A 16,899-nucleotide genomic window follows, 5' to 3' on the forward strand; every position below is an offset into this window, starting at 1 on the left:
GAATGAGCCAGCTGAATCGTGCTACAGATCCAGCGAGCAATAGTTTGCTTTGAAGCAGGAGCACCCAGCTTGTTGGGTGCATGCAGGATAAACAGCGAGTCAGTCTTCCTGACTCCAGCCGTTCTGGAAACATATACTTTCAAAGCCCTGACTACGTCCAGCAACTTGGAGTCCTCCAAGTCCCGAGTAGCCGCAGGCACCACAATAGGTTGGTTCAAATGAAACGATGATACCACCTTTGGGAGAAATTGGGGACGAGTCCTCAATTCTGCCCTGTCCATTTGGAAGATCAGATATGGGCTTTTACATGACAAAGCCGCCAATTCCGACACACGCCTAGCCGATGCTAAGGCCAACAGCATGACCACTTTCCACGTGAGATACTTTAGTTCCACGGTCTTAAGTGGCTCAAACCAGTGGGATTTCAGGAAATCCAACACAACGTTAAGATCCCAGGGTGCCACTGGTGGCACAAAAGGGGGCTGAATATGCAGCACTCCCTTAACAAACGTCTGAACCTCAGGCAGTGAAGCCAGTTCTTTTTGAAAGAAAATGGATAGGGCCGAAATCTGGACCTTTATGGACCCCAATTTTAGGCCCATAGTCACCCCTGACAGTAGGAAGTGCAGGAATCGACCCAGCTGGAATTCCTCTGTAGGGGCCGTCCTGGCCTCACACCAAGCAACATCTTTTCGCCATATACGGTGATAATGCTTTGCTGTCACGTCCTTCCTAGCCTTTATCAGCGTAGGAATAACTTCATCCGGAATGCCTATTTCCGTTAGGATCCGGCGTTCAACCACCATGCCGTCAAACGCAGCCGCGGTAAGTCTTGGAACAGACAGGGCCCTTGTTGCAGCAGGTCCTGTCTGAGAGGCAGAGGCCATGGGTCCTCTGTGCGCATTTCTTGCAGTTCCGGGTACCAAGACCTTCTTGGCCAATCCGGAACAATGAGTATTGTTCTTATTCCTCTCTTTCTTACTATTCTCAGTACCTTGGGTATGAGAGGAAGAGGAGGAAACACATAGACCGACTGGTACACCCACGGTGTCACTAGGGCGTCCACAGCTATCGCCTGAGGGTCCCTTGACCTGGCGCAATATTTTTTTAGCTTTTTGTTGAGGCGGGACGCCATCATGTCCACCTGTGGCAGTTCCCATCGGTTTGCAATCAGTTGGAAGACTTCTTGATAAAGTCCCCACTCTCCCGGGTGGAGGTCGTGTCTGCTGAGGAAGTCTGCTTCCCAGTTGGCCACTCCCGGAATGAACACTGCTGACAGTGCTTGCACGTGATTCTCCGCCCATCGAAGAATCTTTGTGGCTTCCGCCATTGCCATCCTGCTTCTTGTGCCGCCCTGGCGGTTTACATGGGCGACCGCCGTGATGTTGTCTGACTGAATCAGCACTGGCCGGTTTCAAAGCAGGGGCTCTGCTTGACTCAGGGCGTTGTAAATGGCCCTTAGTTCCAGTATATTTATGTGTAGAGAAGTCTCCAGACTTGACCACAGCCCTTGGAAGTTTCTTCCCTGAGTGACTGCCCCCCACCCTCGGAGGCTTGCATCCGTGGTCACAGGACCCAGTCCTGTATGCCGAACCTGCGGCCCTCGAGAAGGTGAGCACTCTGCAGCCACCACAGAAGAGACACCCTGGCCCTTGGGGACAGGGTGATCAGCCGATGCATCTGAAGATGCGATCCGGACCACTTGTCCAACAGATCCCACTGAAAGATCCTCGCATGGAACCTGCCGAAGGGAATGGCTTCGTATGAAGCCACCATCTTTCCCAGGACTCACGTGCAGTGATGCACCGATACCTGTTTTGGTTTCAGGAGGTCCCTGACCAGATATGCTAATTCCTGGGCCTTCTCCACCGGGAGAAACTAGAGATGAGCGGGTTCGGTTTCTCTGAATCCGAACCCGCCCGAACTTCATGGTTTTTTTCACGGGTCCGAGCAGACTCGGATCCTCCCGCCTTGCTCGGTTAACCCGAGCGCGCCCGAACGTCATCATGACGCTGTCGGATTCTCGCGAGACTCGGATTCTATATAAGGAGCCGCGCGTCGCCGCCATTTTCACACGTGCATTGAGATTGATAGGGAGAGGACGTGGCTGGCGTCCTCTCCATTTAGATTATAAGAGAGAGAGATTTACTGGAGCTTAGGACTAGGAGGAGTACTGTAGAAGTGTAGAGAGTGCAGAGAGTTTACTAGTGAGTGACCACCAGACAGTGCAGTTTATTTAATATATCCGTTCTCTGCCTGAAAAAAGCGATACACACAGTGACTCAGTCACATACCATATCTGTGTGCACTGCTCAGGCTCAGCCCAGTGTGCTGCATCATCTATATATATTATATATCTGTCTGACTGCTCAGCTCACACAGCTTATAATTGTGGGGGAGACTGGGGAGCACTGCAGTGCCAGTTATAGGTTATAGCAGGAGCCAGGAGTACATAATATTATATAGTGAGTGACCACCAGACAGTGCAGTTTATTTAATATATCCGTTCTCTGCCTGAAAAAAGCGATACACACAGTGACTCAGTCACATACCATATCTGTGTGCACTGCTCAGGCTCAGCCCAGTGTGCTGCATCATCTATATATATTATATATCTGTCTGACTGCTCAGCTCACACAGCTTATAATTGTGGGGGAGACTGGGGAGCACTGCAGTGCCATTTATAGGTTATAGCAGGAGCCAGGAGTACATAATATTATATTAAAATTAAACAGTGCACACTTTTGCTGCAGGAGTGCCACTGCCAGTGTGACTGACCAGTGACCTGACCACACTGACCACCAGTATAGTTAGTAGTATACTTATATTGTGATTGCCTGAAAAAGTTAAACACTCGTCGTGTGACTTCACTTGTGTGTTGTTGTTTTTTTTATTCTATAAAAATAAAACTCATTCTGCTGACAGACAGTGTCCAGCAGGTCCGTCATTATATAATATATAATATATACCTGTCCGGCTGCAGTAGTGATATATATATATTTCTTATATCATTTATCATCCAGTCGCAGCAGACACAGTACGGTAGTTCACGGCTGTGGCTACCTCTGTGTCTGCACTCGGCAGGCAGTCCGTCCATAATTGTATACCACCTAACCGTGGTTTTTTTTTCTTCTTTATACATACATACTACTACGACATCTCTTTATCAACCAGTCTATATTAGCAGCAGACACAGTACAGTACGGTAGTTCACGGCTGTGGCTACCTCTGTGTCTGCACTCGGCAGGCAGTCCGTCCATAATTGTATACCACCTAACCGTGGTTTTTTTTTTCTTTCTTCTTTATACATACATAGTTACATAGACATCTCTTTATCAACCAGTCTATATTAGCAGCAGACACAGTACAGTACGGTAGTTCACGGCTGTGGCTACCTCTGTGTCTGCACTCGGCAGGCAGTCCGTCCATAATTGTATACCACCTAACCGTGGTTTTTTTTTCTTTCTTCTTTATACATACATAGTTACATAGACATCTCTTTATCAACCAGTCTATATTAGCAGCAGACACAGTACAGTACGGTAGTTCACGGCTGTGGCTACCTCTGTGTCTGCACTCGGCAGGCAGTCCGTCCATAATTGTATACCACCTAACCGTGGTTTTTTTTTCTTTCTTCTTTATACATACATAGTTACATAGACATCTCTTTATCAACCAGTCTATATTAGCAGCAGACACAGTACAGTACGGTAGTTCACGGCTGTGGCTACCTCTGTGTCTGCACTCGGCAGGCAGTCCGTCCATAATTGTATACCACCTAACCGTGGTTTTTTTTTCTTTCTTCTTTATACATACATAGTTACATAGACATCTCTTTATCAACCAGTCTATATTAGCAGCAGACACAGTACAGTACGGTAGTTCACGGCTGTGGCTACCTCTGTGTCTGCACTCGGCAGGCAGTCCGTCCATAATTGTATACCACCTAACCGTGGTTTTTTTTTCTTTCTTCTTTATACATACATAGTTACATAGACATCTCTTTATCAACCAGTCTATATTAGCAGCAGACACAGTACAGTACGGTAGTTCACGGCTGTGGCTACCTCTGTGTCTGCACTCGGCAGGCAGTCCGTCCATAATTGTATACCACCTAACCGTGTTTTTTTTTTCTTTCTTCTTTATACATACATAGTTACATAGACATCTCTTTATCAACCAGTCTATATTAGCAGCAGACACAGTACAGTACGGTAGTTCACGGCTGTGGCTACCTCTGTGTCTGCACTCGGCAGGCAGTCCGTCCATAATTGTATACCACCTAACCGTGGTTTTTTTTTCTTTCTTCTTTATACATACATAGTTACATAGACATCTCTTTATCAACCAGTCTATATTAGCAGCAGACACAGTACAGTACGGTAGTTCACGGCTGTGGCTACCTCTGTGTCTGCACTCGGCAGGCAGTCCGTCCATAATTGTATACCACCTAACCGTGGTTTTTTTTTCTTTCTTCTTTATACATACATAGTTACATAGACATCTCTTTATCAACCAGTCTATATTAGCAGCAGACACAGTACAGTACGGTAGTTCACGGCTGTGGCTACCTCTGTGTCTGCACTCGGCAGGCAGTCCGTCCATAATTGTATACCACCTAACCGTGGGTTTTTTTTCTTTCTTCTTTATACATACATACTACTACGACATCTCTTTATCAACCAGTCTATATTATTAGCAGCAGACACAGTACAGTACGGTAGTTCACGGCTGTGGCTACCTCTGTGTCTGCACTCGGCAGGCAGTCCGTCCATAATTGTATACCACCTAACCGTGGTTTTTTTTCTTTCTTCTTTATACATACATAGTTACATAGACATCTCTTTATCAACCAGTCTATATTAGCAGCAGACACAGTACAGTACGGTAGTTCACGGCTGTGGCTACCTCTGTGTCTGCACTCGGCAGGCAGTCCATAATTGTATACTAGTATCCATCTCCATTGTTTACCTGAGGTGCCTTTTAGTTGTGCCTATTAAAATATGGAGAACAAAAATGTTGAGGTTCCAAAATTAGGGAAAGATCAAGATCCACTTCCACCTCGTGCTGAAGCTGCTGCCACTAGTCATGGCCGAGACGATGAAATGCCAGCAACGTCGTCTGCCAAGGCCGATGCCCAATGTCATAGTACAGAGCATGTCAAATCCAAAACACCAAATATCAGAAAAAAAAGGACTCCAAAACCTAAAATAAAATTGTCGGAGGAGAAGCGTAAACTTGCCAATATGCCATTTACGACACGGAGTGGCAAGGAACGGCTGAGGCCCTGGCCTATGTTCATGGCTAGTGGTTCAGCTTCACATGAGGATGGAAGCACTCAGCCTCTCGCTAGAAAAATGAAAAGACTCAAGCTGGCAAAAGCAGCACAGCAAAGAACTGTGCATTCTTCGAAATCCCAAATCCACAAGGAGAGTCCAATTGTGTCGGTTGCGATGCCTGACCTTCCCAACACTGGACGTGAAGAGCATGCGCCTTCCATCATTTGCACGCCCCCTGCAAGTGCTGGAAGGAGCACCCGCAGTCCAGTTCCTGATAGTCAGATTGAAGATGTCAGTGTTGAAGTACACCAGGATGAGGAGGATATGGGTGTTGCTGGCGCTGGGGAGGAAATTGACCAGGAGGATTCTGATGGTGAGGTGGTTTGTTTAAGTCAGGCACCCGGGGAGACACCTGTTGTCCGTGGGAGGAATATGGCCGTTGACATGCCAGGTGAAAATACCAAAAAAATCAGCTCTTCGGTGTGGAGGTATTTCAACAGAAATGCGGACAACAGGTGTCAAGCCGTGTGTTCCCTTTGTCAAGCTGTAATAAGTAGGGGTAAGGACGTTAACCACCTCGGAACATCCTCCCTTATACGTCACCTGCAGCGCATTCATAATAAGTCAGTGACAAGTTCAAAAACTTTGGGTGACAGCGGAAGCAGTCCACTGACCAGTAAATCCCTTCCTCTTGTAACCAAGCTCACGCAAACCACCCCACCAACTCCCTCAGTGTCAATTTCCTCCTTCCCCAGGAATGCCAATAGTCCTGCAGGCCATGTCACTGGCAATTCTGACGATTCCTCTCCTGCCTGGGATTCCTCTGATGCATCCTTGCGTGTAACGCCTACTGCTGCTGGCGCTGCTGTTGTTGCTGCTGGGAGTCGATGGTCATCCCAGAGGGGAAGTCGTAAGCCCACTTGTACTACTTCCAGTAAGCAATTGACTGTTCAACAGTCCTTTGCGAGGAAGATGAAATATCACAGCAGTCATCCTGCTGCAAAGCGGATAACTGAGGCCTTGACAACTATGTTGGTGTTAGACGTGCGTCCGGTATCCGCCGTTAGTTCACAGGGAACTAGACAATTTATTGAGGCAGTGTGCCCCCGTTACCAAATACCATCTAGGTTCCACTTCTCTAGGCAGGCGATACCGAGAATGTACACGGACGTCAGAAAAAGACTCACCAGTGTCCTAAAAAATGCAGTTGTACCCAATGTCCACTTAACCACGGACATGTGGACAAGTGGAGCAGGGCAGGGTCAGGACTATATGACTGTGACAGCCCACTGGGTAGATGTATGGACTCCCGCCGCAAGAACAGCAGCGGCGGCACCAGTAGCAGCATCTCGCAAATGCCAACTCTTTCCTAGGCAGGCTACGCTTTGTATCACCGCTTTCCAGAATACGCACACAGCTGAAAACCTCTTACGGCAACTGAGGAAGATCATCGCGGAATGGCTTACCCCAATTGGACTCTCCTGTGGATTTGTGGCATCGGACAACGCCAGCAATATTGTGTGTGCATTAAATATGGGCAAATTCCAGCACGTCCCATGTTTTGCACATACCTTGAATTTGGTGGTGCAGAATTTTTTAAAAAACGACAGGGGCGTGCAAGAGATGCTGTCGGTGGCCAGAAGAATTGCGGGACACTTTCGGCGTACAGGCACCACGTACAGAAGACTGGAGCACCACCAAAAACTACTGAACCTGCCCTGCCATCATCTGAAGCAAGAAGTGGTAACGAGGTGGAATTCAACCCTCTATATGCTTCAGAGGTTGGAGGAGCAGCAAAAGGCCATTCAAGCCTATACAATTGAGCACGATATAGTAGGTGGAATGCACCTGTCTCAAGCGCAGTGGAGAATGATTTCAACGTTGTGCAAGGTTCTGATGCCCTTTGAACTTGCCACACGTGAAGTCAGTTCAGACACTGCCAGCCTGAGTCAGGTCATTCCCCTCATCAGGCTTTTGCAGAAGAAGCTGGAGACATTGAAGGAGGAGCTAACACGGAGCGATTCCGCTAGGCATGTGGGACTTGTGGATGGAGCCCTTAATTCGCTTAACAAGGATTCACGGGTGGTCAATCTGTTGAAATCAGAGCACTACATTTTGGCCACCGTGCTCGATCCTAGATTTAAAGCCTACCTTGGATCTCTCTTTCCGGCAGACACAAGTCTGCTGGGGTTGAAAGACCTGCTGGTGACAAAATTGTCAAGTCAAGCGGAACGCGACCTGTCAACATCTCCTCCTTCACATTCTCCCGCAACTGGGGGTGCGAGGAAAAGGCTCAGAATTCCGAGCCCACCCGCTGGCGGTGATGCAGGGCAGTCTGGAGCGACTGCTGATGCTGACATCTGGTCCGGACTGAAGGACCTGACAACGATTACGGACATGTCGTCTACTGTCACTGCATATGATTCTCTCAACATTGATAGAATGGTGGAGGATTATATGAGTGACCGCATCCAAGTAGGCACGTCACACAGTCCGTACTTATACTGGCAGGAAAAAGAGGCAATTTGGAGGCCCTTGCACAAACTGGCTTTATTCTACCTAAGTTGCCCTCCCACAAGTGTGTACTCCGAAAGAGTGTTTAGTGCCGCCGCTCACCTTGTCAGCAATCGGCGTACGAGGTTACATCCAGAAAATGTGGAGAAGATGATGTTCATTAAAATGAATTATAATCAATTCCTCCGCGGAGACATTGACCAGCAGCAATTGCCTCCACAAAGTACACAGGGAGCTGAGATGGTGGATTCCAGTGGGGACGAATTGATAATCTGTGAGGAGGGGGATGTACACGGTGATATATCGGAGGGTGATGATGAGGTGGACATCTTGCCTCCGTAGAGCCAGTTTGTGCAAGGAGAGATTAATTGCTTCTTGCAGCTTTCCGTAGGGCTGATGTGATGTTAGAGAATGATCGCCTTTTGGCCATAGTCGCTGGAGACAGGTCCTGGAAAAGTTGAAGAGAATCCAGACAAGTCGCCGTAGGTGAAGAGGGCAGTGCTGCACGCAGGATCTTTTCCTTAATGTGAAAAAAATGAACCCTGAGAAGTGTGTCCCGGGAGGCCTGAGCAGGTGCTTGTCTAGACTTCGGGAGTCTATGGATCCTGTCGATCAGGAGATCAGGTAGCGGAACATCAGGTATCAATTTATGGAAAAGATCGGTGGCGTATCCATACAAGTCAGCATTTGAAACATCATCAGGGATGCCTCTTATTTTTATATTATTCCTACGTGAGCGGTCCTCTAAATCTGTAGTTTTGTCCCGGATGTTAGTGACCTCCTCCAGGAGAGAGTCATGTGCGGAAATCAAATCATTGTGTGATGTTACCAGCTCCTCCATCTTATGCTCAATGTGGTCCGTCCTGTCACCGATTTCAGAGATATCAGAGCGGAGAGCTTGTATATTAGATCTAAGCTCAGATGAAATGTCAGACTTGAAAGAGGCTAACAAGGAGTGGATAGAGCGTAACGTGACCGGGCCATCCAGAGAGTCCATATCAACTTGTGCGGCGTTAGCCGTGTTGCATATTTTTGATGAAGTTGATTGAGATGATTGAGCCAGAATCGGCGAGGAAAGGGGTGCATGGGTCTTATTACCGGAGGAGGAGGACCCAAAAAAATTCACTTGTAAAGCAGATTTAGACCCCTTCGACTTCTTAGGAGGCATGTCGAGACGTCCCGAGAGGGGTTAGTAGATCATACAGGTAAAAAGAGGATGACCGTAGTGAGTGGTTATTCAGGCAGGAAGCGACGGTGAGATAAACATGGTGTTAAAAGGGCATATCTTCACGGGGGGAGTCGCACCCTATATTGTAGTGGTTAGCAACGGGTGTAAAACTGCGTAATCCTGGGAAATCGGATCATATACACGAGGGAACAAAGCAGGGCCACGGGTCGTATGCTTCCTCCCTAGTCCCGTAATTCCGGGCTCCCAACCTGGGCCAGCCAGCGGTCAGGGTCTTCCGTGCAGGGGCTCGTAAATATCCAGGGAGACTCTGTGGGGTGGTTCAGGTGGAGAGTAGCTGGTTTACAATACTTCGCTTTGTTATTTTCTTCATAACTTTTTATTTGTTTATATTAAAATATCAAGTAAACTTTGCAATATCACACACACATATATATATATATATATATATACACACACACACACACATATATATATATATATACACACACACACACACACACACACACACACACACACACACACACACACACACACACACACACAATATAGAATAGAACTTGACCAAAGTTTGCAAGAAATATCCGATTTTCTTTACCTGGATAATTTCTCAAAATAGATTACTGAACAGTATTGTAGTGGATACAACAGCTAATTGACCAAAAGTAACTTTACCCATTGGGAGGAATGCATACCTCCCAACTGTCCCGCTTCCCGCTATTCGGACCCTGTCCCGCTGTCCCACCCGCGGGCAGCAGTGGGAGAGCCTTTGATCATCCGCTCTGCAGAGCAGCCGGTGATCCCTGAATACATGCTGTGCGCACGCGCACGGCATGCATTCAGTGCTAGGAGGGGAGTGGGGGCTGCCCAGCTGCTCGGGGAGCGCTGGCCACGCCCCCAAAAGGCAGGAAAATGCCCCGTTTGTCAAGGCCACGCCCACTCGGGCGAGGCCACGCCCCCCCTTTTTTTTTTTTTTTTTTTTTTTTTTTTTTTTAAAGTGCCAATCATTTACATGGCAAAATCAATCTGGTTTTGCCATGTAAATGATTGCCATTTAAAAAAAAAACAACAGGAGAACTCTCACAAAATCTCTCACTTTCTGATTCTCATATCCTATTACATTTCCCCCATTGTGTCTAGTTCAAAACACATTAGAAATGGAAAACCAAATGTATGCAAATGGTAAAACTTGAGTTTTGGAAGGCTTAAACAGATGCCTACATGAGTGAAGCAAAGGATAACACTGAGGAAATCCATGTTAGGCTCCGCCCCCATCCCTGGACACACTAAACTAACCATGGCAGTCATGCCACCAATGGGGTGACAGGGGTGACCGCAGCTTAGGGAGCATGTCCCGGGTTCTTTGAGCCGGCGCTAGCTACAAAAATACGGGGGGAGAAATTGAGTAGGGTTCCCCCGTATTTAAACAAACAGCATCGGGCTCTTGGACCGATCCTGGTTCCAAAAATAAGGGGGACAAAAGAAGTAGGGGTTCCCCGTATTTTTAAAACCAGCACCAGGCCCCACTAGCCAGAGAGTTAATGTCACAGCCAGGGGGACACTTTTACATAGGTCCCTGCGGCCGCAGCATCACCCCCCCAAATAGTCACCGCTGGCCGAGGTTCCCTGGGGGAGTGGAGACACCTACAATAAGCCCCCTCCCTCCAGGCACCCAAGCCCGAGGCTATCCCCGCCATCCGTGGGCTGTGTGTTTATTTGACTATTTCTTTTGCTGTGGAACTACAGGTCCCAGCAAGCCTCCCCGCATGCTGGTACTTGGAGAACCACAAGTACCAGCATGCGGAGCATTAAAGGGCCTGCTGGTACCTGTAGTTCCACAACAAAATAAATAGTCAAATAAACACACAGACACAGTGAAAGTATAATTTTATTAAAACACACATACACATACTTACCTACATGCCACGCTGCCATTCACGTCCACTTGTCCTGTAGAATCCACGGGTACCTTTAAAAAATAAAGTTATACTCACCAAAAATCCAGTGTAGATTGGTCCTCTTCTTTCCATGTAGGTATCCAGGGGATACAACAAAACAAACCGACCCGCCCCCCCCCCCCAGAAACAATGCAACTAAAGGGGATCCATGCTTACACATGGATCCCCTTTCCCCGGATTCTGGGACCCCTCGTGACGTCTGTCAGTTGGGGACCCGCAAGCCAACCAGGGAGCGAATGGCTGTGCAATCCTGGCCTGTCAATCAGGCGGAGCGCCTAGGCTGTAATGGGGAATGAAATCCCCATTATCGCCTATGGTGGGAACCTTGTGGTCTGCGGTAGACCGCAAGGTTAATTGAGGTCACTCTTGTAATAAGGCTACGGAGGGCATACGCAGGGACAGAGCTTTCCCCTGCATGCAATAGATACATCCATGCATTTTTATTCTATTATCGTATTTCAATTGGGTGGATTTTATCACATCATATACTGATGGTGATAAATCGGCCCCTAAGGGCGGGATGTACAAAGATGTTATGCTGAGCTGCGTTGCGCTAATAGCCCTGTTACCGCGGAAGGTAAATGAGGAAGAAAGAGAGAGATGGAAGGGGTTTTTAGGACAGTGCAACACAAGTAGACTTGAGGATCTAAAGGATAAACAGGTGTGGGAATGTGAGAAAGACGCATGGAGGAATGAGGGAGAGGGGGAGAGAGAGATAGAGAGGAAACAGACAGACAGGGGTATTAGTACAGTGCAATACAGGTAGACTTGAGGGATAAACTGGTGTGAGAAAGAGACACATGGTGAATGAGGGAGAGAGAGGGAGTGAGGTGCAAGAAGTACTGTATTGACGGAGAGGAGAGATGGAAGGGGTTATTAGGATGGGCTGGGTATAATATTACCAGTGCGCAGGATGCCGGCGGTCAGAATACCGACCACGGCATCCCGAGGATGAAGAACCCGACAGGGGTGAGTTAAGATTTCTAGCTCAACCCCCTACCCCTCCCTTACCGCAGCATAACTCTAACCTCCTGCATTAGTGCCTAACCCTAACCACCCAGGTTAGTGCCTAGGCCTAACCCCCCACACCCCACAGCTAAACCTACCTAACCCCCCCTCAATGGTGCCTAACCCTAAGCCACACTCTCTGCAGCCTAACCCTAACCTCCCTACCCCCGCAGCCTAACCCCCTTAGGTGGTGGCTAAAGTTACCCCCCAGCCTAACCATAACCTCCATGCTATACTTACCTTCGGGTTCCTGGCTGTCGGGATGCCGCTGTCTGTGTTCTGATGGGTGTCCGTATTTTGGCAGCCAGGATATTGAATGTAACCCATTAGGACAGTGCAATAAAGGAAGACATGAGAATCAAGGGGATAAACACGTGTGGGGAATGTGAGACACAGACACACGTAGGAATGAGGAAGAAAGAGAGAGAGAGAATAGGGCCAGTGAGGTGCATGAAGTCAGGGCCGAAACTACAATTTCCATCACCCGGGGCAAGAAAACAATTTCGCACCTCCGCCCCCACCACCACGACCACCTCCCGGTTACACCAAAAGTTAACATATGATATTACCAAATATTTTTTTAAAAAGGGGATACCATTGGATAATATTACGCCCCGTGTGCTCCAAAGCATCTGTCACATGGTCCCCCAACAGCGTAGTCTCCACATGCCCCGTGTGTGTCCCCACACATTGCACATCATACTACATCACTACCAGAGGCGTAACTAAGGGTGGTCAAGCAGGCCCAGCAGAGGGGGGTGCCGGCGGCGTCCAGGGCATCATGCCCACTCGCCCCCTATTGCTCTGTCTGTGCCTGCCCCGAGCCCAGGCCGTCCACAATCCCGCTGCTAGCACTGCTCTGTGAATGTGAGGGGAGGAGAGCCTCTCCTGCCCCTAAATGTGCTGTGACCTGGTCTCCGTTTGTTAGCCAATCAGAGCTTGTGGATCGGCTCCTGATTGGTTGCCGGTCCGCGAGCTCTGATTGGCTAACGAACCGGCGCCAACATACCCGCCGCCGGAGACCGGACTGTCTTCTTCATGGAGCAGCATTGAGGGCAGGAGAGGCGCTGCACTGTGCTGCGCTCTCCTCTCCTCACATTACAGAGGCAGCGGTGACTCCGTGAGCAGCTAGCGGGGTGGGGGGTGGTGAGGAGTGGGGGGTGGTGGAAATGTGTATCTTGGGGCACTGTGTGGGGCAATGTGTATCTGGCACTGTGGGGAGATATGTATCTGGCACTGTGGGGTAATTGTGTATCTGGCACTGTGGGGTAATTGTGTATCTGGCACTGTGGGACAATATGTATCTGGCAGTGTGGGGTAAATGTGTATGTGGCACTGTGGGGCAATTGTGTATCTGGCACTGTGTGTACTGTGTAACAAGGGAAGTCTGCATGCATACTGTGTAAAAATAAGAATTTACTCACCGGTAATTCTATTTCTCGTAGTCCGTAGTGGATGCTGGGAACTCCGTAAGGACCATGGGGAATAGACGGGCTCCGCAGGAGACTGGGCACTCTAAAGAAAAGATTAGGTACTATCTGGTGTGCACTGGCTCCTCCCTCTATGCCCCTCCTCCAGACCTCAGTTAGGGAAACTGTGCCCGGAAGAGCTGACATTACAAGGAAAGGATTTTTGGAATCCAGGGTAAGACTCATACCAGCCACACCAATCACACCGTACAACTTAACCTTACCCAGTTAACAGTATGAACAACAACTGAGCCTCACTTAACGGATGGCTCATAACAATAACCCTTATTTAAGCAATAACTATATCCACGTATTGCAGAAAGTCCGCACTTGGGACGGGCGCCCAGCATCCACTACGGACTACGAGAAATAGAATTACCGGTGAGTAAACTCTTATTTTCTCTGACGTCCTAGTGGATGCTGGGAACTCCGTAAGGACCATGGGGATTATACCAAAGCTCCCAAACGGGCGGGAGAGTGCGGATGACTCTGCAGCACCGAATGAGCAAACATAAGGTCCTCCTCAGCCAGGGTATCAAACTTGTAGAACTTTGCAAAGGTGTTTGAACCCGACCAAGTAACCGCTCGGCAAAGCTGTAAAGCCGAGACCCCTCGGGCAGCCGCCCAAGAAGAGCCCACCTTCCTTGTGGAATGGGCTTTTACTGATTTTGGATGCGGCAATCCAGCCGCAGAATGAGCCAGCTGAATCGTGCTACAGATCCAGCGAGCAATAGTTTGCTTTGAAGCAGGAGCACCCAGCTTGTTGGGTGCATGCAGGATAAACAGCGAGTCAGTCTTCCTGACTCCAGCCGTTCTGGAAACATATACTTTCAAAGCCCTGACTACGTCCAGCAACTTGGAGTCCTCCAAGTCCCGAGTAGCCGCAGGCACCACAATAGGTTGGTTCAAATGAAACGATGATACCACCTTTGGGAGAAATTGGGGACGAGTCCTCAATTCTGCCCTGTCCATTTGGAAGATCAGATATGGGCTTTTACATGACAAAGCCGCCAATTCCGACACACGCCTAGCCGATGCTAAGGCCAACAGCATGACCACTTTCCACGTGAGATACTTTAGTTCCACGGTCTTAAGTGGCTCAAACCAGTGGGATTTCAGGAAATCCAACACAACGTTAAGATCCCAGGGTGCCACTGGTGGCACAAAAGGGGGCTGAATATGCAGCACTCCCTTAACAAACGTCTGAACCTCAGGCAGTGAAGCCAGTTCTTTTTGAAAGAAAATGGATAGGGCCGAAATCTGGACCTTTATGGACCCCAATTTTAGGCCCATAGTCACCCCTGACAGTAGGAAGTGCAGGAATCGACCCAGCTGGAATTCCTCTGTAGGGGCCGTCCTGGCCTCACACCAAGCAACATCTTTTCGCCATATACGGTGATAATGCTTTGCTGTCACGTCCTTCCTAGCCTTTATCAGCGTAGGAATAACTTCATCCGGAATGCCTATTTCCGTTAGGATCCGGCGTTCAACCACCATGCCGTCAAACGCAGCCGCGGTAAGTCTTGGAACAGACAGGGCCCTTGTTGCAGCAGGTCCTGTCTGAGAGGCAGAGGCCATGGGTCCTCTGTGCGCATTTCTTGCAGTTCCGGGTACCAAGACCTTCTTGGCCAATCCGGAACAATGAGTATTGTTCTTATTCCTCTCTTTCTTACTATTCTCAGTACCTTGGGTATGAGAGGAAGAGGAGGAAACACATAGACCGACTGGTACACCCACGGTGTCACTAGGGCGTCCACAGCTATCGCCTGAGGGTCCCTTGACCTGGCGCAATATTTTTTTAGCTTTTTGTTGAGGCGGGACGCCATCATGTCCACCTGTGGCAGTTCCCATCGGTTTGCAATCAGTTGGAAGACTTCTTGATAAAGTCCCCACTCTCCCGGGTGGAGGTCGTGTCTGCTGAGGAAGTCTGCTTCCCAGTTGGCCACTCCCGGAATGAACACTGCTGACAGTGCTTGCACGTGATTCTCCGCCCATCGAAGAATCTTTGTGGCTTCCGCCATTGCCATCCTGCTTCTTGTGCCGCCCTGGCGGTTTACATGGGCGACCGCCGTGATGTTGTCTGACTGAATCAGCACTGGCCGGTTTCAAAGCAGGGGCTCTGCTTGACTCAGGGCGTTGTAAATGGCCCTTAGTTCCAGTATATTTATGTGTAGAGAAGTCTCCAGACTTGACCACAGCCCTTGGAAGTTTCTTCCCTGAGTGACTGCCCCCCACCCTCGGAGGCTTGCATCCGTGGTCACAGGACCCAGTCCTGTATGCCGAACCTGCGGCCCTCGAGAAGGTGAGCACTCTGCAGCCACCACAGAAGAGACACCCTGGCCCTTGGGGACAGGGTGATCAGCCGATGCATCTGAAGATGCGATCCGGACCACTTGTCCAACAGATCCCACTGAAAGATCCTCGCATGGAACCTGCCGAAGGGAATGGCTTCGTATGAAGCCACCATCTTTCCCAGGACTCACGTGCAGTGATGCACCGATACCTGTTTTGGTTTCAGGAGGTCCCTGACCAGATATGCTAATTCCTGGGCCTTCTCCACCGGGAGAAACTAGAGATGAGCGGGTTCGGTTTCTCTGAATCCGAACCCGCCCGAACTTCATGGTTTTTTTCACGGGTCCGAGCAGACTCGGATCCTCCCGCCTTGCTCGGTTAACCCGAGCGCGCCCGAACGTCATCATGACGCTGTCGGATTCTCGCGAGACTCGGATTCTATATAAGGAGCCGCGCGTCGCCGCCATTTTCACACGTGCATTGAGATTGATAGGGAGAGGACGTGGCTGGCGTCCTCTCCATTTAGATTATAAGAGAGAGAGATTTACTGGAGCTTAGGACTAGGAGGAGTACTGTAGAAGTGTAGAGAGTGCAGAGAGTTTACTAGTGAGTGACCACCAGACAGTGCAGTTTATTTAATATATCCGTTCTCTGCCTGAAAAAAGCGATACACACAGTGACTCAGTCACATACCATATCTGTGTGCACTGCTCAGGCTCAGCCCAGTGTGCTGCATCATCTATATATATTATATATCTGTCTGACTGCTCAGCTCACACAGCTTATAATTGTGGGGGAGACTGGGGAGCACTGCAGTGCCAGTTATAGGTTATAGCAGGAGCCAGGAGTACATAATATTATATAGTGAGTGACCACCAGACAGTGCAGTTTATTTAATATATCCGTTCTCTGCCTGAAAAAAGCGATACACACAGTGACTCAGTCACATACCATATCTGTGTGCACTGCTCAGGCTCAGCCCAGTGTGCTGCATCATCTATATATATTATATATCTGTCTGACTGCTCAGCTCACACAGCTTATAATTGTGGGGGAGACTGGGGAGCACTGCAGTGCCATTTATAGGTTATAGCAGGAGCCAGGAGTACATAATATTATATTAAAATTAAACAGTGCACACTTTTGCTGCAGGAGTGCCACTGCCAGTGTGACTGACCAGTGACCTGACCACA

Source organism: Pseudophryne corroboree, chromosome 2, assembly GCF_028390025.1.
Source record: "Pseudophryne corroboree isolate aPseCor3 chromosome 2, aPseCor3.hap2, whole genome shotgun sequence".
NCBI classification, from domain to species: domain Eukaryota; kingdom Metazoa; phylum Chordata; class Amphibia; order Anura; family Myobatrachidae; genus Pseudophryne; species Pseudophryne corroboree.